At 45.4% G+C, this 23,321-nt stretch overlaps 1 protein-coding gene across 3 annotated transcripts in view; it reads right to left on the bottom strand.

Moving 5' to 3' along the window:
- The window catches only part of DIPK1C (divergent protein kinase domain 1C), a 151,567-nt gene that overhangs the window by 59,203 nt on the left and 69,043 nt on the right, over positions 1-23,321 (bottom strand). Inside the window, exon 6 of one of the 3 annotated variants that reach the window (XR_011616757.1) lies at positions 13,778-13,899. The exons of the other annotated variants lie outside the window; for them this stretch is intronic. The gene's annotated coding sequence lies outside the window, so the exon portion shown is untranslated. The remainder of the gene's footprint in view (positions 1-13,777; positions 13,900-23,321) is intronic. 3 annotated transcript variants of the gene reach the window in all.

Here is a 23,321-nt window from a genome sequence, read left to right as displayed (position 1 = left end):
TTCTTTTTTTACAAACCTTAACAAACCTGCACGTTATCTACATGTACCCTAGAACTTAAAGTATAATAAAAAAAAAATTAAAAAAATAAAAAAAAAGACATCCTACTCTTTTTAAGTAGCTGTTGAGTTTGAAAACTACTCCATTAGCAGAAATTTAGTAAACCATTTTTGACTCCTGGGACTCTCTCCTATTATGAGCATCGAGGATACAGAAATAAAAATCCCGATAGTCAAAGTGCACCTCGTGGGTTAGGGACCAGCCATTCTGACTCGAATGAAACCTACACCATCCGTGTAGGGAGAAGCACAGGGTCTGCGTCGACTGTCTACGTGACCCTTCTTTTATCTCTGCTATTGCTAGGGAAAAAACTGGGAATAATTATACAACCTTACTAGGTGAATCCTTTATTTAAAACAAAACAAAACAAAAACAGTGATACTACTTTAGCCAATAGCATTTCATCATACTGGCAAATTAATGAGTTTACAGCAACTAGAATTTACTGGAATTCTTTCTACTTTGAAAAACTAACAAAAAAAGAAATACAAACTAAGTAAAATGTGCCACCTTTAGAAATTTTTTTAATGATGATTTGTAGTTAGGAAACAGAGTTTATATAAATTTGCAGGTATTCACCTTGACCCTGAATGTTTTTATTTCTATTTTTATTCTATGAAAAAATTTAAAATTTGTACAGTTGCTTTTCAAGGTCACAAAAGAATAGCTTTTTGATCAGTATTATTATTTATACCAAATTCTGAAAAAATATATATAATAATATGTTAGATTGTACTATATTTTATAATTAAAGGCACTTTCACTACAATTTTCCATTGTTGTTCCTTATAATATCTTGAGGTTATTATTTTCATTGAGATTAAAAAATTGATGTGGAGAGAATTTATAAAATATGCTCAAAGTCATACAACTAACTACATGGCAATGCTAAGGTTGGAACCCAGGTGTTCAGACTCTTAGATTTTTACTTTTAGGTGGCTATGGCTCCTGACCTTCTAAAAGAGCGACATTCACAAAAAAGTAAGTTAGCCTTTCCTGAGCCAAGTAAAGAATAAGAATCCATCCTTGAATGTGGGGAGCTGAGAGCAGTTCTGAAGATGAAGCTTTCAGTCACCCCGTGGACCCTGTAACTTCCTTCCTGCTCTTTCTCCTCCTCTGGTAAGAATGGGTGAGAGAGAAGAGTTCTCCTAATCCAGAGTGTCATTAACCTCCACCACGTTCCTCTTGAGAAGCACAAGTTCTGGCCAGCCAACAAGTGGTCTATTTAAAGTAAGAAAGATAAAGGGTGAAAATGGAAAGGTGGCCTGGCAGGTGGGGGGCCTCCAGTGTCCAATCTGCTGTCCAACCAGCTGAGCTCTTTTCGCCCTGGAGTGGGGGGATCCTGTTTTTGTTATTGATAAGTTCTGGTTGTCTTTTGGACAGCCGCTTGCAGGGGAGAGATCCAGCACAATTGCAAGGAAATGTATTTCGTTTTTTGGAAGTTTAGAAAGTGGAACAAAAAATGATTTGTCTTCCACATCCATTATTTATGTAGGAAAATGTGTCTATTAAGAAGAAGGAAATTCTTTAGAAGAAGGAAATCACTTCGTTTAACTGGTAAGACTATAAAATGCTTTCTGGAGATAGTATTGCAATTTTTAACTTCTGAGTGAATTGAAAAGTCCTAGAAATAAGCAGAATTTTCAGAAAATGTGGTTGCCAACCAATACGCCCACAGCTTCGTAGAACTAGATCGGAAGTCTCACATATGACCTGCTATGGCATGAAATGTAAATCATATGAGGCTGCTGGAGAAGTTTATACTATAAATGGTTAGTGATAAGAACGTGAATTGAACCGTGGTCTTAGGTTTGCAGTTGGCTTGCATGGCTTTTACTTTCGGGGCCTCTTTTTTAAAAAAATCAACTCATGTGAGTTCCAGAAAATAACAATATCTCATACTCTCTGTTTCCAATTTAGTTTAATTTAATAGATATCCACATAATGAAGATGCTGAGAGATAGACCTGAGGACAAAGAGGGAGAAGGAAGCTCCAAGATGGAGCTACTTGTGACCCATGCGAATCTAAGGTATTACTATTTGATGTGTCTTCTTCAGGATCAACTAGAGAACAAGAGTACACCAGAAAACGATTCTTCTCCTCACTTGAAAAGCAAATGCAAGTTGTTATACTGTGCAATAGGAAGCACTATGAAGAAATAGCCAGGACCTAGCATATCTTAAATTTTAAGGGGAGGAGGGGGAAACGCCCCCTCCAAAAACTAAGTGACTCAGAAAAGCAGGAGATAGTCACCTAAAAGTTTGCTTGTTTAAGAATGGATAGGGGAACAGGATTCACAGCTATAGTCAGTATTGCAAACGGGAAGTGTGGACAGATGGGAGGCAGAGTCCACCCAGCATCTTATCAATCCCAGCAGGATTACTGCGGGCCTCCAGGATGGCTCCCACAGAGTCCCACCTTCCTCTGCATGTGCCCTGTGTCATCTCTTCCCATAGCCAAGCCTCAATCAAATCCCTGACCCACAGAAACTGCAAGGGGTAAATATTCACGGCTGTTTTCAGCCACTGGATGCTGGGGTTAATTTGTTACACGGCAATAGATAACTAACACAGTGGTGCAGTGTGGGAATAAGGTCAAGAATGAGGGGTTGCAAGCCAAATGGCTAGGTAAGCCCTTGAGAACAGTCATATGAAAAATCTGAGAAAACGTCTGTGCAAATTAGACGGGGGTCACTCTCACCTCGCTTTGCGTAGGAGGAGAACAAAGCTCTGAAGCCTTACTACCCAAAACAGATTCCTCAGAAAGTCTGGGGAAACCTGTGTTCTCACCAAGTCTACCCACTCCATGGGAAACATGATCTAACTGTTACCTCAAGATTGGGACATGATGCAATGCCAGGGTTTCTTTCCCTGGTTAACTCCCCCCGGTGTTGCTGACATACCAGTTCTGTCAGAGAGCCTGGTCAACCTGAGTCGGGTTAGGTGCCCCCTTCCCAGCACCCTGTCTTTTCCCTTGCATGGGACTTTCTTGGTTTTGTAATTGCTCTTTTACTTCTCTCTGGGCTGTGCTGGGCTCCTGAGCCAGTCCTGGGAGGAAGGGGCCATGTGGCATTGACATGCCTGGCAGCCTGGAAAGAAAGCCAAGGCTGTGAGAGGCAAGGTGACCTCTGCGTGACATTAGTCCAGCAGGTCGGTGACACACAGAGCAAGAATTGGATCTTTCAATGCTTAGCGCAGCATTCTCCCTGCTAAGCCACACAGTTCGTCGCTACTTTCAAGCAGTGTTTAAAAACACGAGATCTAGGCCGGGCACAGTGGCTCACCTCTGTAATCCCAGCACTTTGGGAGGCCAAGGTGGGCAGATAACCTGAGGTCAGGAGTTCGAGACCAGCCTGGCCACCATGGTGAAACCCCATCTCTACTAAAAATACAAAAATTAGCCAGGCATGCTGGCGGGCGCCTGTAATCCCAGCTACCTGGGAGGCTGAGGCAGGAGAATTGCTTGAACACAAGAGGCAGAGGTTGTGGTGAGCAGAGATCGCACCACTGCACTCCAGCCTGGGTGAGAGAGTGGGACTCCATCTCAAAAACTGAAAACATTAAAAAAATTTTTTTTTTAATGCAAAAATTAGCTGGGCATGGTGGTGTGTGCCTGTAATCCCTGCTACGTGGGAGGCTGATGCAAGAAAATTGCTTGAAGCTGGGAGGTGGCGGTTTCAGCGAGCCGAGATTGTGCTGCTGTACTCCAGCCTGGGCGACAAGGGGGAAACTCTGTCTCAAAAAACAAAACAAAACAAATAAACGTGTGATCTAAAGGAACGATCTAGAAGGCATGTTCACATGGTCATTTTCATGGGTGTCAGCAGTCTCCGCTGCATGTACATACAACTCCTTTGAAAACCTTTCTTCAGATTGGTAACTCTGCGTCTTTTCTGTCCTTCCCTGTTCCCATGTAACCTCACTGCTCGGTTCACTCAGGGGTGGCCAAGGCTTTGAGGGCAGCGCCCGGAGCTAATCTATTTGAAAAACGCCTCCTGAAGTCAGGGAGCGCCTTCCCTGCTTCTCCTCTGTTGTCCTTGACAATCACTCTTAATTGGTTTGCACCAGTGCTCTGAAATCTTCCTAGTTTACAGCACTGAGAACTTTTTGAGAAACAAGCATAAATGCTCCTTAGTTATCAGCAGAGAGGCTTGGCCCTCAGAGATTGTGATCAAGCATCCAAAGTCCATCGAATGGTAACACATTTCCCTGCCAATCCCCAGTCCCCAGCCAGAGTTGTTTTGCAGGCAGGGGAGCCGGGGGACTGACAGAGCCCCCAACACACGTGGCCATGTGATCCACTGCCTCAGAAGGTCCCCAGGAAATTTGGTAAACTTGCTACGGCTCCCGTTGTAAATGACAGCTAATGGTTACAACTGAGATTTTCATGGCATATCTATAAAACAAAGAACTTTTATATCTTGTAAAATTGAGCAAGTGTGGTATTTCCCAGAGCAATAAATTCAGCCGTTTTCCTCCCAAGAACTTTGGAATTTTGTTAACCAAAGTAAACCACACTATGTACAGGGCTGCTGAGATGAAACAAAGGAAAGTATTTTTAGTTATGTTTCTCTTTAAGGAGATTTACCACATTTCATTACTCTGCTGCCTACTATTGCTCTGTGGTCCCTAAGGAAATAAGTAGATGAAATTGAGAATAAAAACAACATAAAGGAGGATATTCAATACCCCATGTTGCATATACTCAATCGGGTCACACAGTGATTAAATTTAGCTCTAGTTAACCTGATTTCAAGTGCGGTTCAATTCTGGGGCTATGAAAAACAGAATACTTGTTCTAAATTATCAGAAAATATTTATATTGAAACACGTAGTTTTGAGTTTCCCTGCTGTATAGGAATACTAACACACAGAAGGCAGGTTCTACTTTCAGAGATCACCGAACATGGCATGTGCCATCAATTTCACAACTTCATTTAGCCAAGGAGAACATTAACCTGCACTCCTCATTGATCACCTCTTCACACACGTGTGTACACACACACACACCCATCTGCAACATCTCGGCCCTGTCGTGTCTAGGAAAGAATATAGATTTCCATCGTCTGATGGGAACTGTGACATTTTGACAGGCAGCTCCATTTAGATTTAGTCCTCCAAAATTTTGCGAACCTTGAATGTGTTGTCACGTTGTTTGGAGAGACGCTCCAAATTGTGGAAAATCTGCGTAGGTCAAGAGAAAGAATTTTCAGACCCTTAAAGCTGATGATATAACCAGGCTATGGAATTTCTTCCTGGGGAAAGGGAGGACTGGGGTTTCCAAATCAGATTGGCGCTGTCTTGCCTGAACTGGTTTTAACTAGTAATTCTGCAAGGAAAGTATGGAGATGCCCCAGGTGTCCCCTCAAGATTCCTCAAGCCTGCCTGCGGTTGACTGAGTCACAGGACACAGAACAGAAAGGGATCTTCCTCCTTGTGAGCCCAGAGCCTCCACGTGGCAGGGAGGGAGGTGGAATATGAGGACGCCATGCAGTTCCCACTCACACGATGAGTATGAGCAAATACCACGATGTCACTTTGTGTATTTCCATCTTCCTCTTGTTTCTTTTAAAAAGTTTTTATTGTGAATAATATCATGGATTCAAGAGAGTTCATGCAGTCATATGTACAATTGAAAGGATAATAGTGAATAATAATGAAACAGAGACCTTGCACTCTCTCCCAGGCTGAGACAGACCCCCGCAGGCACTGCAGAAGCTTCCTAAGGGCTCTTCCAGGGGTCGCCCTTGCTTTTCTTTAGGGTTTCACCACTGATGTATCCATCTCTATACAGTACATCTGAATGTCATCTAAATGGACTCAATACTGTATGTGTTTTTCTGTGACTTTTTTCTTTTTTTCAACATTATGTTTTGAAGTTCAACCATGACAATGCCTTAGTTGTAGTTTATCCATTTTCCTTTAGATATACAATCTCATCATATGAATCTACCATAATTTATCTACTCCACCGTTGAAGCAATTTGGATCATCCCCAGTTGTCATTGTCATTTGTTTGTTTTTGTTTGTGTGTGATTTGCACATGCGTAAGTTTCTCTGGACACTAGAGGTGAAAATGAAGGGAGGGCTACCTTTAAATTGAAGTGGCATTTGAGCCGAGTCCCCAGCGGTAAGAAAGAGGCAGCCACATGAACAGAGCAGAGTGCTCCAAACAGGAGCGAAGCGTGCCAAGGCTGCGGTGAGAAGCTTGGGGTGCTAGAGGAAGAACAAGAAGGCCCTAGCAGCCAGTGCATTGGGATCCCAGGGGAAAGCCGTAGAGATGAGATCTAAAAGGCAGACCAACGCAAGATCACACAGACCAGTCAAGGCTGGATGCGGTGAGTGGAGTACAGGGGCTATTCTGGGTAACATGTAGGGAATGGATTATACTTGTACAAAACAGAAGGCAGGAGGGCCATTAGGAGGCTGTTGAAATAATCCAGGCAACATGCAATGGTGGCTTAGATAAGAGGAGCCAGAGGTGGAGAGATGAGAACGAACTGAAAACTTTTGGAAAGAGAGAGATGCCTTTGTTGCTGGGTTGGACATGAAGGGTGAAAAAAAAAAGAGAGCAATTGAGCTTGAGTCCTGAATTCCTGCCTTGAGAAACCAGGTGACTGTAATGGTGGGTACTGGAGATGCGGAAGGCTAGGGGAAAGGCAGAGGTATTTTAGAGATATGAGGAAAATAAAACTTTTGTGTTAGCGATATTAGGTTTCAGATGCATAATAGACACCCAGAGAGTAGCTGGCGGGCAGTTACAGCGCTGCCTCTGAGAAAGGTCTGGGTTGGAGAAGTCAGCGTGGTATCATCAGCAGATCCCTGGTAGTCAAAGCCATGGGAGAAAATAAGATTACCCCAGGAATGTCTAGAAAAGAAGAGGTCCAAAAGGAAACCCTTAAGTACTCTCAACAGTTTTTAGACCAGATGAGGGAGAAAAGCCAGCAGAGGATGCAGGGGTGAGAGGAGAGGCAAAAGGGTTGGGGTGGCAGAAGCCAGGAGCTGAGAGTGTGTCTGGGAAGCCAGGAGCTGAGAGTGTGTCTGGGAAGCCAGGAGCTGAGAGTGTCTGGAAGGAGGGTTTGTGCTACTGAATGCTGCCAATGGGCTAGAGAAGATGAGGACAGAGGCGTGGATCTGATCAGCAATGGGTGGTCACCTTGGAGAAAGCAGTTTTAATTCAGGGGTAGGGGACGTACCTGGTCAGCATGCATGAGAGTGAACACTGGGTAAGGAAATGGGGACTGTAACCAAGATCAGATCTTCCCATAATAAGTGTAGCTTTCAAGGGAGCCAGGGATATCAGGGTAAAGCTGGAGGGGAATGCAGAGTGAGAAGAGGGCTTTTGTTCGTTTGTGATGGAGACTATTAGAGAATGTGTGTGCAGATGGGAAGAATTCATGGGAGAGGGAGACGTTGCTGGAGCAGGAGAGAACATGGCTAACTGCAAGGATGAGGTCCTGAGAAAGCAAAAGATGGCCCAGAACACAAGAGGAGAAGGGGACCTGTGATTCAAGCTGAGATGCTCACACAGAGTAATTTATATTAGTAAAAAAAGTAGGAGCAACCTAAATGTGCAACAATAGAAAAATAGTTGTTTAAAAAGTTATAGCATATCCACAAAATAGAAAGTTACAAAAATTACTTTTTTTTTGAGACAGAGTCTTGATCTATTGCCCAGGCTGGATTGCAATGGCATGATCTTGGCTCACTGCAACCTCTGCCTCCAGGGTTCAAACCATTCTCTGGCCTCAGCCTCCCAAGTAGCTGGGATTATAGGTGCCCGCCACCACGCCCAGATAATTTTTGTATTTTTAGTAGAGACAGGGTTTCACCATGGTAGCCAGGCTGGTCTCGAACTCCTGACCTCATGATCCGCCTGCCTTGGCCTCCCAAAGTGCTGGGATTACAGGCATGAGCCACTACGCCTCACCAAAAATCACTTTTTTGGGTTATGATGTATGTGAAAAAAGTAATCTACAAAAAATTCTAATTTTGAGAAGAAAAATACACATCTGTCTGTACATGTACAAAAAGTATGAAAAGAAATGCATCAAGACATTACCAATGGGCTGGGAGCGGTGGTTCACGCCTGTAATCCCAGCACTTTGGGAGGCCAAGGCGGGCAGATCATTTGAGGTCAGGAGTTGAGGCCAGCTTGACCAACATGGTGAAACCCCACCTCTCCTAAAAGTACAAAAATTAGCCAGGTGTGGTGGCGAGCACCTATAATCCCAGCTACTTGGGAGACTGACGCAGGAGAATTGCTTGAACCTGGAAGGTGGAGGTTGCAGGGAGTCGAGATCATGTCATTCCACTGAAGCCTGGGCAACAAAGCAAGACTCTGTCTCAAAAAAAAAAAAGACAGTACCAGTGATTATTTTATGTATTATTTTGGGTGACCCATTTTTAAATACTTTTAAAAAGTGTCCAAACCATCCATAATGAATGTGAATTATTTGTATTATCAAGGAAAAGATCATTCATATTATTGTTTTTTTTAAAAAGGTGGTACGAGGCACTGCATTTTGTCTTCAGGCCGGATACCTATTTCGTTTTGTTTGATATATGCAAAAATACCACAGGACTGATAGTGTTAAATTTAGGTTAATTCTACTTCGATTTTCTTGTCTTATTCTTACCTTATCTGTTTTATCTCCTTTGTGGCTTTAGGCCTGTTTCACTCAGAGATGTCACATTATGGCTTGTGCCGTTTCTAGTGCACTAGGAAACCTCCCAGATCCTTTTGAACATGCGAAGCTAAAAAGTAAAGAGTCCAGTCAGAAAAGCCTAACAGGAACCTGCCAGATAACTTCACCCCAGTGGCGCTCATTAAAGGGGGTGACTACATTGGAGGACCCTGTACACTTCCAGGGAATCCCAGTAACATGTTTAACTGAGAAATGACAGTTTTAAGGAACTGAAGCCCCCAAGCAGATCCATTTTCTCAGTGATGAATACTTCAGTAGCTACTGGAGCCAGGACAAGTGGCTTCTCAGGAACCTCATGAGCCCCCAACAGAATTCAGGGCTGCTATTAAAAAAGAAAGACAAATGGATGCTGGGAGATGCCCAATGTTGACTGCGAACTGTGATCCAGGAAAGCTGATCTTCTCAACCTGTAACCACAAACTCAGTGGTCATGTTTCCAGTAAAATAGGCTTTCACTCATTTGTCAAATAGATATTAAGCACTCAATAAGTGCCAGAAACTGTGCAGGGGGACAGATAAACAATCTGATACACAAGACGAAACCCATCTGCTAGGGAAGACAGACAATTAAAGAAATCACCAGCATAGGTTAAATGCCACCACAAAGGAAGTACAATGAGCTAGAACGGAAGCATATAGCAGGACCCAGGCTTCCAGAAAGAAGAGAAATTCCATGGGTGGGAATTAGCAGGGTGAATTGGAAATAAGAGTGGTCAGGCAAGGCAATGTCTGTGAGATGGCCCAGAGAAGACCATGAGAGCTTTAAGGAGCTAGAGACATCAGTAAGGCTGAAGTGCAAGGAGAAAGTAGTGGTGAGAGGCACAGCTGACCAGAAAGAACTGGGGATTTGGGATTGGATATGACTTAAGATAGGAGGATCTGGAGGCTGTGACAGCAGAACAGAGGGAAGGAAACTGATTAAGAGTTGTTTAGGAAGTACAATTGACAGGACTTACTATTAACTGAATATGGTAAAAGCTTAGATGACTGACGTTAGACTTTTCTTTGCCAATAAAAGCATGAAATGCTATAAATATTTCTCAAATCACTGCTTTAGCTATATCTCATGGTTTTGACACATTATATTTTCATTTTTATTCAGTTTAAAATACTTTCCAATTTCTGTTTAGAAGCTTATTAATTTCCAAATATTTGTGGCTTTTCCATATATTATATCTTTCTCTTATTCCTGTTTAGTTTTATTCCACTGTGGTTATCTATTTTAAATTTATGTAAGCTTATTTTATAGCCCAATGTATGATCTGGTGTAGCAAATGTTTTATGAGCACTTATGAAAATACGTATTCTGCTGTTGTTGAGTAAAGTCATCTATAAATGTCAATGAGGTCAATTTGATTAATACTGTGTTTGAGTCTTTATATTCTTACTGATTTTTTATTTACTTGTTCTATAAATTATTCAGAAATTAGTTTGATTCCCTTGAGGTTTACTTATAAGCTTTTTTGGGCCTAGAGTAGCCTTTATTCCAGGACTGATTTGACTCCTCTTCCAAGTCATGGTCTTTCTGGGGCTTGTTCTAAATGCCCCATATATTCAGTGAGGTCTCTCTCTCTGGCTAGAGGGAACTTGAGTGATTTTTGGCTTTGCAATTTTAGGGAATTGTTCATTTTAGAACTCCTTGCTGGGTGCAGTGGCTCATGCCTGTTAATCCCAGTGCTTTGGGAGACCGAGGCTGGCAGATCACTTGAGGCCAGGAGTTTGAGACCAGCCTGGCCAGCATGGTGAGCCTTCATCTCTACTGAAAATACAAAAATTAGCGGGGTGTTGTGGTGGGTGCCTGTAATTCCAGCTACTCAAAAGGATAAGGCACAAGAATCCCTTGAACATGGGAGGTGGAGGTTGCAATGAGCCGAGATCATGCCACTGCACTGCACTCCAGCCTGGGCGACAGAGCGAGTGAGACTCCATCTCAAACAAACAAAAAAAAAAAGAACTCCTCATAATTACTCTTTCACCAGAAGCTTTTCTTATCTGGCCTTATAATTCTATAGACTTGTGTTTTTAAAAGATTCCATGAACTCCTGTGCAGATTTCTGGAGTGCTTTTATCTGTGTAGCCCCTTCCCTTGAGAACTCTGCCCCACAGGTTCTTCACGGAGCCGCTTGACCTTCCCGGTCTCTGACCTCTGTCTCTTCAGCTCTGTGAAGCTGCCTCACTATTTTGGAGTTCTCCCTCCCTGGACTGTAGCCCAGGAGTTACCTCTCGGCAGAAAGGCCAGCTGATGGTAGGGCTTACCTTGTTTTCTTCCTTTTTCTCAGGAATCACAGTCTTGTTTTGCCCTATATCCAAATAGTTGCTTTCTATATTCTATCCTTTTTTTATAGTTGCTTACAGAGGGAGGGAGATCACAGGCCGTCTTACTCCCTCATGGCCAGAAGCATGTGTACCCTCATTAATGAGATCCAGAGACTATGGAGAAAGCAATGAGTCAGGGACAGTTTAGAGGCTCCTGCTATGAGCAAGCAGGTGGATGATGGTCCCATTCATGGAGATGACAAAATCCAGGGTGATAAACATGGGTAGGGGAGGGCACGAAAGAACCCCTTGGGTTTACTGTTGCACGTGTTGGATCTGAGTTAATTCCAAGTCATTAAAGAAGCGAGAAAGCAGCGGAGCTTACAGGACAACTCCCTCAGGCGCTTTCACCTGTCTCTTCATTCCACCCTGGGCTGCAGTTGCCATGCGCTAGTGACCCCTTCCCAGGGTAATCAGCAGTGATTATACCCACTTATTTTAGAAGAAAAGTGTATTTGTGAAATTTAGTTGGGATAATCCTGCCCCCCAGTCTTCCAAAATATTAGGGTGCATGGCCCAGCATTGGTACACTTCCCAAAGGCTGGATTGTCCTTCCTAAACAACACAACAGATGAAACACCAGTAACCTAGAGCAAGTTGCACAGCTGCAAGCTCAGTTCATTCCTTCCTTTTTGCATAGCAAGACCCCAAGCCCAGTTCACTCCTTCCTTTTTGCAAGTTGCACAGCCCCAAGCCCAGTTCATTCCTTCCCTTTGTTTCCCCCCTGATCTGACCTTAACTTACTTTCCCTCCTCTCTTTGTCTGTTTTTCCTTTACAATGATCTCTCCTCCAGCGCAGAGAAGTGAAGAGAAGGCCAAGCTATCAGGGTTTCCTACAGCCTGCATCAACTCCACAAAAATAAGCAATAAAATATTTGCACATTGTGGTCTATATCCGTATTTGGGAAAGAAAATTATTCTTAAAAATTTTTCCAAAGAATCACAATCTGCAGCAATGTAACTCGGCCCACGATAATTACAACCTTTACATTATTATCCAAATGGGTTAGCTCCTTGGAGGGAGGGCCGCATTCTGGCTTCTTCCTGGAGGAGGTTCATACCCCACTGGGGTGATTTCCAAGAATAAAGAAGGCCTCAAAAACAAATTCAAGTTTCTGTCCCTTAGGAGGCAGGAAATCGCGGAACTTTAAATTTACAGCTTTTAAATATTCTCTCTTCATTAAGGATGTGTGTGTGTGTGTGTGTGTGTGTGTGTATGTATGTATGTATGTACCATTTATATATAAATAAAGCCGGACAGGAGTGGTGGCACTTTGGGAGGCTGAGGGGGAGCGGATCACCTGAGGTCAGGAGTTCGAGACCAGCCTGGCCACCATGGTGAAACCCTGTCTCTACTAAAAATAAAAAATAAAATAAAATAAATAAAAATACATTTAAAAAATTAAAAAATTAGCTGGGTGTGGTGGTGTGTGCCTGTAGTCCCAGCTACTTGGTAGGATGAGTCACAAGAATCGCTTGAACCTGGGAGGCAGAGCTTGCAGTGAGCCGAGATCGTGCCACTGCACTCCAGCCTGGGTGACAGAGTGAGGCTCTGTCTCAGAAAAAATAAATAAATAAAATAAAACCTTGGGATCTGGCCTCGACCTGTGTTTTATTACTATTGTTTCATAAGGAAGAGAATCCTGTATTAGGCTGTGTGCACTGGCTAGAAAATGCGGATTTTGCTTTGTTTTCTATAAGTGGCTACAGCATAAAAATAACCTCTGAATCCCAATGGGCATCTACTGATATCTAATGCCAGCTCCTTTTTCTAATTATAATGGTCCCTAGAAAGTGTTGTTCAACTTCATTGTTACAACACTGGAATTCTAATAACTTTGGAGACACTGTGGTCGTTTCTCCTGTTGCAGAAGAGTTAGAATACGATTTAATTGGGTGACAGCTGTCCTCAGGAAATGCGGGTAAAGTTCCTGCCTTGTAAGCTAACAATCAAAGGAGTAGTTGACAAAAATACAGTGAAGAAATTCTGGAGCTGGTAGTTTGAATTCCTGTAAGTCCTTAAAATTACAAATTTTAGGGAACCTGGTGGTATTTAGAGAAGAAAACAGAGCTTTTTTTTTCTGCCAGTCAGAATTGTGTACTCTGAAAGAGCAAGTGGGATGAAGAAAGGGCTATAAAGTGAGCTATGGTGTCCAGTGGTAGCCTGCTACAGCTTCAACTCAAAACAGCTTGAGGAAATGTTTTATTCTCCGGGTCCTTAAAACCATGATCTCTACCCACACTCCCTAACTAGAGAGTTTTAGCCACATCTGTCCCTCATCTGAGAACACCACATTTGTGCCTCTGTCAACATCTTGAGTAGCTCTGTGCCAGCAGCCACCCTTGCAATTTAGTTCATTCCTCCATCAGGCTCCAGTTTGGAATCAAGTCCTGATTTGACCACAGCCTCATGGGAGATGCTGTACACTGTCTAGTCATGCTCATGACCACTGGAAACCTCCACACGCCATGCAGCTGCCCAGCCTGGGCACCCACAGCCCAGCTTCTCTCCACATGCAGACCTGTCCTCCCTGACTGCTGGCCCAGCTCCTGCAGTCACCCAGCAGCTACCAGAGGGCCCGGCCAAAAATCACACAAGACTTCTACCCAAGTTTTCTAAAATAAGATTGCTTATAAATGCCACTGTCAACCATGTTCAAGGTTTCAACTTCTTAATTTCTGCCAGCATTTCTACCTTAGAGGCTTCTACCAGCTTCCTGCCAGGCAGTCTTCATCTGTCCCCCGATGGACCACTGAGGACCTTTCTATCTGCACAAGGTAAGAGGCAGGAGCTGGAGGGTTTCCTCTAAGACGATTCTGTGGAAGAAAATCCAGAAGACAATATGTGGAAATTATTGGAGAGGAGATTAGGATCCAACAGGACGTGCTATTGTGTCTGTTGCCTCAGCCCGCCCCCCAACAACAAAGACTTCTCTACCCAAAATGGGAAGAGCACTGAGGTTCAGAGACCCTGAGCTAGAGAACATGAAGGTACACCTGCTGACCCGCCTCTCCTCAGAACTACAGAGCTATAAAAACTACATTTTCTGTAACCCAAAGTTCCAGAAAAATAGGACCTAGTCTAACACCAGCGGTCCCCAACCTTTTTGGGACCAGGGACTGGTTTCACAGAAGACAATTTTTCCACAGACCAAGGTTGGGGGATGGTTTGAGGATGCTTCAAGCCCATTACATTTATTGTGCACTTTATTTCTATTACTATTGCACTGTAATATATAGTGAAATAATTACATAACTCACCATCCTGTAGAATTAGTGGGAGCCCTGAGCTTGTGTTCCTACAATTAGATGGTCTCATCTGGGGGTGATGGGAGACAGTGACCGATCATCAGGCCTTAGATTCTCATAAGGAGCCTGCAGCCTAGATCCCTCCCATGTGCTGTTCACAGCAGGGTTTGCACTCCTATGAGATTCTAATGCTGCCCCTGATCTGACAGGAGGCTGAGCTCAGGCAGTGATGTGAGCGATGGCGAGTGACTGTAAACACAGGTGAAGCTTGGCTCACTTGCCTGCCACTTCACCTCCTGCTGTGTGGCCCAGTTCCTAACAGGCCATGGACAGCTACTGATCCATGGCCAAGGGGTTGGGGACTCCTGATCTACAGGATATGTTTACGTTGGAGAAAAATAACTTGAACACACAGCATACCTAATAAAGACTAACAAATGGCCCAGACAATAAGTGCCCCGAGTTCAGTGGAAAAAGAGGGTCCTCCTGGGACCTGCTTCCATCTGGCACAGGTAGAGAAGATGCCTCTGTGAATTGCAGACTTGAGAAGAACCCTGAGAGATGGATAGGAGAGGCAAAAGAGGGACATTTGCAAATGTCTGGTGCTGGAAATTTACACATGTGTTGGAAGGCAGGGAGTAGACCAGCTTGTCTAGAATGCGGGATTGTGAAGAGAAGCGGTAGGAATTTAGGTTGTAATGGTGTGTTGGGGGCCTTCAGGTGGCTTGGGATTTTACTCAAAATGATTTTTTTTGAGACGGAGTCTCACTCTGTCACCCAGACTGCAGTGCCGTGGCGCAATCTTGGCTCACTGTAACCTCCATCTCTCGGGTTCAAGTGATTCTCCTGCCTCAGCCTCCCGAGTAGCTGGGATTACAGGTGCCTGCCACCACGCCTGGCTAATTTGTATATTTGTAGTAGAGCTGGGGTTTCACCATGTTGGCCAGGCTGGTCTTGAACTTCTGACCTCAAGTGATCCACCCATCTTGGTCTCACAAAGTGCTGGAATTACAGGCGTGAGTCACTGCTCCCAGCCGACAGTGATTTTATTATAATCACTAGAAAGCATCCAGTGAGTTTCTAAAATAAATGATAAAGGTGAGAAGGGAGACATGCATTTTGAGTTCTCCTCCCGCAGTCATGTAGCTGCTAACAATTCTATTTCATGCCTCTGCTGCCTTCTCCCTAGACCCGAGACAAGCAGACGTCCTCATGCTGCCAGTAAGAGATGGCAGCAGAGGGGGAAGAAAGGAATGTAGGTTTTTTCAACCATGGGAGCCAACAGCAGGGAGCCTTATATCCCCACTATCCTGCTTTCATCCAAGCAACACACATTTATTACCAACTGTGTACAGATGCTTTGAACATTGATTCATTACGGAATCATAAATCTCGGGTAAGAAGGAGCCTAAGATGTAATCCGGGGCCTTAACCAAGAGCCTTCAATGAACTTAAGTACAAATAAACCCCTGATGTGAGTGAGCCTCCAAGGCCACAAGAAGAGAAGAGAGTCTGTTTCCTACCTGTACCAGGCAGGCCTGTAGCCAGAAGCCCTGGGCCAGTGCGGGGAGGGGCATGGCTTTCAAACTGTGGCCGGCAGTGGCGGTGGTATTGTCTTACTGCACTTTTTCAAACTGTAGAAACAGCACCGTGTGGCACCGTTGGTGTTTGTTAAGACACTGGATACCAGGAATTCCAAAAACTAACCCTGCCGCAGCAGCCCTGCATCCCCATTGCGGGGTAAGGATCATGGTTGGACTGTGAGGCCCATCAACACGTGAAAAATAAAACAGACCCCATGGTCACCTCCCCATGGTCACCTCTGCGGGAGAATCAAGCTCACCTGGCTGTAAATGGCAAGAGTGACTCTTCTCCCTCAAAACTGCTTTTAGACAAAGACCGCTGCTTGCCTGAGGTCACAAAGGCCGTCCTTGTCAGACAAAGCTTCTGAGAGGCTCAACATCGGCTGAGCGGTGCCCTCGTCCTACTGTGGGAGCCGCACCAGGGAAGAATAGAGAGAAATGCTGCTCCCCTGTGTCCTTCTAGTCAATCGCTTTGGCTCCGGGGGACAAAGTAACAGGAAACCATTTCTAAACCCTCCTTGTTTACCAGGTGCCAGCTGTTAGTGGCCGGTGAACCAGGGCCCCCATCGGTATGGGGAAGGGCAGCTTGCCAACAGTTTTTTGTGTCAAAACTGCTAACAATGCCCCGTCCAACTCCCTCTTCCCCACGGGTGAGCAGTCCTCCTTATGAACATCTGAGCCCCGCGCCATAACTTCAAGTTTTTAACAGGCTGTGTTTGAGTTCTGTAAGACTCAGCCATATTCATGTTGAGATGTAAATCTCACATCGCACCCATGGCCGTTCTCTCCCGGCAGAGCAGACCCAGACCAGCCCCGGGAGATTGTGAATTGTGTGCGTTATGGGGAGGGGCGGGAGGAAGGCAGGGGGCAGGCGCTACTCTTTCCCCTTCTCTCTCCTGGCTCAATCTGTAATAGCGGCCAGGGAGGACCAAGAGAGACAGACAGCTCATCTCCAACCCAACAGCCCTGGCAAAGCCTCTCCCTCTGGGCTGATCCTGGCTTCACTTCCAGCCGTGGGTCTGAGGGCGACTGTGCAGGCTACGGGCCAGCAGCCCCGTCCACCCAGCAGAGCCCTGCGCCCTGGTCCCAGGGAGGCTGGGAGCTTTCTCTGGCTCCACGGGCCCTGCCTTTGGGATTGCAAACTTGGGTGACGGCCCCTGCCCCCTCCTCCTGGCTGTCCCAGCACACCGTGCCTGCTCCAGGCGCTGTGGGCCGGTCAGCTTCCCCATGACTGAGCAGACGCCTTGCTGGGAAGGACATGAGGTGCCCTTTCCTGGAAGACGCCTGGGACGTAATGAGGGGTTCCCTTGGGACTCGCTGCTCCTCTTTTCCCATCCCCTGGGGAGGTGCAGGGTGGGGCAGCCTCTCCAAGAACACACGTACTCCAGAAGGGCGGCTGTCCTCCCCGTTGCCTGAACCGGCCTTGGCAAAAATCATAACAATGAGAAAATTATGTGTCGACCAAGAGTTGAACTCTGTAAAATATTTGAAGAGATTTACTCTAAACCAAAAATGAATGAACATGGCCCGTGACACAGCCCTCAGGAAGTCCCGAGAATATGAGCCCAAGGTGGTCGGGGCGCAGCTTGATTTTGTACATTTTAGAGAGTCAGGAGCCATCAATTAAATACATTTAAGAAACACATTGGTTTGGCCGGGTGCGGTGGTTCACGCCGCTAACCCCAGCACTTTGGGAGACCGAGGTGGGTGGATCACGAGGTCAAGAGATCAAGACCATCCTGGCCAACATGGTGAAATCCCATCTCTACTAAAAACACAAAAATTTAGCTGGGCGTGGTGGTGGCGGGCGCCTGTAGTCCCAGCTACTCAGGAGGCTGAGGCAGGAGAATCACTTGAACCCGGCAGATGGAGGTTGCAGTGAGCCGAGATTGCGCCACTGCACTCTAGCCTGGGGACAGAGCCAGACTCCGTCAAGAAGGAAGGAAGGAAGGAAGGAAGGAAGGAAGGAAGGAAGGAAGGAAGGAAGGAAGGAAGGAAGGAAGGAAGGGAGAGAGAGAAGGAAAAAAGAAAGAGAAAAAGAAAGGAAGGAAGGAAGGAAGGAAGGAAGGAAGGAAAGAAAGGAAAGGAAGGAAGAAAGGAAGAAAGGAAGAAAGAAAGAAAGAAAGAAAGAAAGGAAGGAAGGAAGAAAGGAAGAAAGAAAGAAAGAAAGAAAGAAAGAAAGAAAGAAAGAAAGAAAGAAAGAAAGAAAGAAAGAAAGAAAGGAAGGAAGGAAGGAAGGAAGGAAGGAAGGAAGGAAGGAAGGAAGGAAGGAAGGAAGGAAGAAAGAAAGGAAGGAAGGAAGAAAGAAAGAAAGACAGACAGACATTGGTTTGGTCCAGAAAGGCGGAACAACTCAAAGACTCAAAGCGGGGGTGGGGGACTTCCAGGCTATAGGTGAATTTTAACATTTTCTGGTTGGCGATTGGTTGACTTTGTCTAAAGACCTGGGATAGATAGAAAGGGAATGTTCAGTTTAAGATAAAGATTGTGGAGACCAAAGTTCTTTTGAAGTCTTATAGTGGCAGCCCTTAGAGATAATAAGTGACGAATGTTTCCTATTCAGATCTTAATCTCTTTAGGATTGGGAGGGTCTAGAAGAAACAGATCTAGCTGTGTAGAGATTCTTTACAGATGCAAATTTTCCCCCACAAAGAACAGCTTTGCAGGGCCTTTTCAAAATATGGCAAAGAAACATGTTTTGGGGTAAAATACTTTTATTTTCTTCTTTGTCTCATAATGTTATGCCAGAGTCATTTTGGAAAGTAAATCACAATATATAGGGTTAAATAAAACCCATCTGATGAGAATTTGTGATTTGTAGAGCATGACTCCTCAGACCCCTTAGATAGGAATTTGGGCAAGATAAAAACATCAGAGTTTAGTCCTCATACGGCAGTGACGGAGATCTGATCTAGCCAACCCCCATCTTGCCTTTGGCCTTCAAATCACCCTTGATTATTCCTGGACTTGGGTCAAACTAACTTTGGGAGACACGGAGTTTATAGTTTAGATGATAATAGCCTTTCCCTAAACTCAGTCACCTTTGTAAAGCTAAGGCAAAGCTACCAGGCTAGGAGGATGAGAGGAGCCTGAATTCCACGAAGGTGTGGATATAAACATTACAAACCACTATTCCAGAGGCCACAGGATATGCAACTTCCCCAGTTACTGCTGCGGATACCATCACTATTGTAGAACCCAAGAGCGGCCTTGTGAGATACCTTTTCAGGCTTTTTTTTGCATGTTTGATGACTGAAGGCTCCACCTGGACCCACCAACTGCTCCTGTGGCCCCGCCCAGAAGTGACTCATGGTGCATGAAGACCATTTCCCACAGCCCTGTGACTGTACCCCCAACCAGTCAGCAGCAGGCACCCATTGTCTAGCCACCCCCACCATTCTTCCCCCAAACTCTCCTTGAAAAACACTAGCCTCCGAATTTTTGGAGAGGCTAATTTGAGTAATAAAACTCCAGTCTTCCATTTAGCTGGCTCTACATGTGTAAAGCTCTTTCTCTCGTGCAGTTCCCCTGCCTTGATAGATGGGCTCTGTCTGGGCACCAAGCAAGGAGAACCCATTGGGTGGTTACAAGTCCTCCCCTGATGCTAGGTAGGGCTCCATCAATTGCTGCAATGGTGTCTTTCAGCAAGCCCCACGGGATGACAATCTCAGTGGCTGTGGTTTTCTAAACAGAGTGGGGAATTCTTGGTGCCCCAATCTTACCCCTAAAGGCAGCCAGTGTTAAGTTCCTTATGATTCCTTAAACCCCTTCCACACTGTGCTTCTCTAAGCACACGTTAATCTATCCATTTATTATTTAATGGCCCAAGAGGGACCCTGCATGCCCAGAGCTCTGCATCTCACCTTTCCTATAACTACATGTTGGAGAGCTTGTCATAAAAGCCTACAGATAACAGCTACATCCTAGTCCTTCAGGTGCATAAAATGCCATTCACCCACCACAAGCTCTGTACTAGTGAAGACATGGTTGGTTCAAACTGTGTGTGCTGTTACAGGCACCCTTTCCTCGTCCACAGCACATGCTGCCTGCAGAGTTTGCTTCCGGTCTTTTTAATGCATGTGATTCCGCTAGGAGAGTATCAGCTCGACAGGAATTCCCTGACTTTGATGAAGGATCATTGTTACTAACACTCTGGCTAATGGTAACCCTTAGATGTGTGCGGCATCTTACACCAGACCAAGCACACACACACCTACCTTCTATTCAAACCTCACAACACCCTGCCAGCCAGAGGATTTCCCTCCCTCCTGGTCACATATTGGAACCCATGGGTGGGGGACTTTAAACATCCCCATATTTGTTACCAGTGGCAGGTATCTGAGTTACCACGAGTTACTGGTGGCATATTCGGACAGGTCTGCAGCAACTTCAGCCCTTGCCGCCTCAGAAGAAAGAATTCGACTGAGGGGCATAAAACAGAAAAAGAGACCGAGAAAAGTTTCAGAGCAGGAGTGGAAGATTATTATTGTTTTTGTTATTATTATGATTTTGAGATGGAGTCTCCCGCTGTGGCCCAGGCTGGAGTGCAGTGGCGTGATCTCAGCTCACTGCAACCTCCTTCAGAACAGGAAAGAAATAAGATTCACTTGGAAGGGACCCAAGTGGGCACCTGAGGGTCAAAGAGCAAGTGCCCCGTTCAACTGTGATCCTAGGACTTCATAGGCCCGCCTCTTTCCCATGATTATCCCCTCAGGATGGGCTTCTCACATGTGCAGTGCCCTCTTTACCCTGAGGAAGTGAGCACGCCCAGTGCATTGAGGAAGTCATATGCATGCCTATCTGAGGCTTTCTTCCCTTTCCCGTGGAGTGCCCCTGGAAGGTCAGACTTCGCCATTTTGTCTGTTAACGTGCACGCCCAGGACGTCTTTTCTCGCTGGCTCTGCATTCAATGAACACTTTAATGTCAACAGCGGTGGGTCATCAGGAGACCGGCTCTCCTTGGTGCGCTGGCACCAGCTGCTACATTGTCGTTTTTAGAGAGGCAGTGTGATAGTTATCGAACCATCACCTGGCATTCCTAGTGGATGGGAGGAGAGCCCTCTTCTGCCCCGCTCATGCCTGTCTAACCAACTGTACCATATTCAGGCCATGCCCTACAGCAGTTACACCAGAGCTCTGAGGATGGGACCCAGGTCTTAATGCTGCCTTTAAAACCCTGGGTGATTGCAGAGGGCAGCCAAGGTTGAGAACCTCAAAGCCATTCTGGAAATGTGAGCAGGGAGGCCCGACAGGAGGCGGCGGTCTGACTCCACCTCAGTGCGTATGGAGAGTAAAGGTAAGACACGCCTGGAAGTGTCTGTCCATGTATGAAACCGAGACAGCCTCAGCATCTGCACCCACTGCAAGTTCTCAGCACCCTTTTCCTCTTAGCTACGGCATTCTGACTCTCCCACCTGTGGAGTCCTAATAAGGGAAAGGGAGTCAGGCTGGTAGGAACAGGGGAAAGCAGAAAGAAAAAGCAGACAAGCTCTAAGTCTGCCTTTCTTTGTGGTCCAGGACACATAGCCCTCCTGCACAAATAACTCACAATCTTCCTGCAACTGGCTCATCCTCAAAACACCTTGACTGATAGAAAAATGCAAGTTAGCTCACTGCAACCTACGTAGCCCTCTCCAGCACAAGCACCATCCTATAAAACGCCCTGCAAGCCTGCATCTCCTAGCAGCCAGCTCCTCTCTTGCTAATCTTCATGTTGCTTTCTTGTAACATATTTTCCTACTTTTTCTAATAAGCCTGCCTTTCTTTACCTACAACTGTCTTGGTAAATTCTTTTTACCACCCACACCACTGGCCCCAGATAGTTGCTACCCACACCACCACCCCCATCTCTCCACTGAAAATATCCCAAAAGAGGCCACCAAGGCCAGATCACATGCCCACCTCCCAGCCACAGCCATGTGGACTGACCCTCCTGTAACATCAAGTGGGTGGCCCCCACCCTTCCTCCTAAGGTGTGTCCCCAGCCTATGGGACACCAGCTGCCTTGGCTTTCTTCTGTCTTTAGTTGTTCCTCCACATATTCCCATTCATCCCCCTCTCCTTACATCTTGTGTTCCCAGGATTCTGTCCTCACTCCTACACTCTCCAGGGACCTGGTTCACTCCGTGGCTCTGATTATCACTTACATGCAAACAATTTCAAAGTCTATATTTCCAATGCAAACCTCTTTGCCTGAGCTCGCTCAAGCTGGTCGTCTCTACATCAGTGCCTAGTTAGCACCAACATTCATCAGTCATGAGTTCTGACTCTTACCATATTCTCCCTCAATTACTGCAATAAACTTCCTAGCTAGTTTACACATCTCTGGACAGGCTCCCGCAAACCTGATCCATTCTTAGAATGCAGCCTGAGTGCTCTTTCAAGATGTAATATTTCCATCTCCCAGATTTATAACCACGACGACTCCTCCAAAACTTTCAGAGGATGATTCACTTGTTTTGGCTCAACCTGCAAGCCTCACTCCTCTCTAACTTCATGATTGCCAGGACCCTTTCATTCCCCCTACAGCGAATGGCTTACCCTTCTCCCAGGCCTTGTGATCTTTCCTCTTGGCTAGAAATGCATTTCAAGGTGGCATAGCTCTAAAGCCCACCTCCACTGCTCCTCCTTTTCTCATGTCCATGGAGCTTACACGCAGCTGTCATCTCACATTTACTTGGGTGTACCACCTGCCTCCCAGACCATCAACTCCTTCAGGGCCATACTGGTCTTATTTCATTTTTTTTTTTCAGCCCCAGCACCTGAGAAAATACTAGAAGAGCTTCTGAGATCCTGAAATGTTTTTATATGTTATTTATTTTTGTGCTAGTTCAGCCAAAAGAAGTGCAGTGTTGCTTCTTACATGAAATTAACTAGATACTTTTCTTTTGTTAGTTTTGTGGCCAGAACAATAGTTGTTTACAGAAGGAACAAATATGAAAAGGATCTGCAGGTCCAAAGTCACCTGTTTCCTGCACACACCTCTCTGTATTGTCTGGGTCCTGTATTAGTATCTTTCTCATTAATTGAGATTATAAATAAGATGTTAGAAATAAATATGTAGGCACACACAAGGCATTGCCAGTAAAATGTTAATCAATGGCCAGATACAAAGAGGTTGGGGAAGGCTTTAAAATTCCTGGCTTGGAGTGCAACGAAATTTCATCGGCCCCTTGGGCCTGCTGGGACCAGTGCAAAGCTGATGGGATGTGCTGCCTGAGGCTGCCAGGAAAGTGTTAGCAACGGGTGAGGCTGCAGTTGTGCCTCAGAGAATGGGTAGGGTTTTGGAACCTGGAAATGTGGATGCAACAGCAGATTCAGAAACTGGAAAATTCAACAGCAGGTAGGCAAATGGTTGGATGTACACGCAACTTCCCAGAGACATGTCTATGGCATGAAGGTACCCAA

Source organism: Macaca nemestrina, chromosome 19, assembly GCF_043159975.1.
Source record: "Macaca nemestrina isolate mMacNem1 chromosome 19, mMacNem.hap1, whole genome shotgun sequence".
Lineage (NCBI taxonomy): Eukaryota > Metazoa > Chordata > Mammalia > Primates > Cercopithecidae > Macaca > Macaca nemestrina.
The sequence above is the reverse complement of the archived record's forward strand: the minus strand, read 5'-3'. Positions and strand labels throughout refer to the sequence as shown.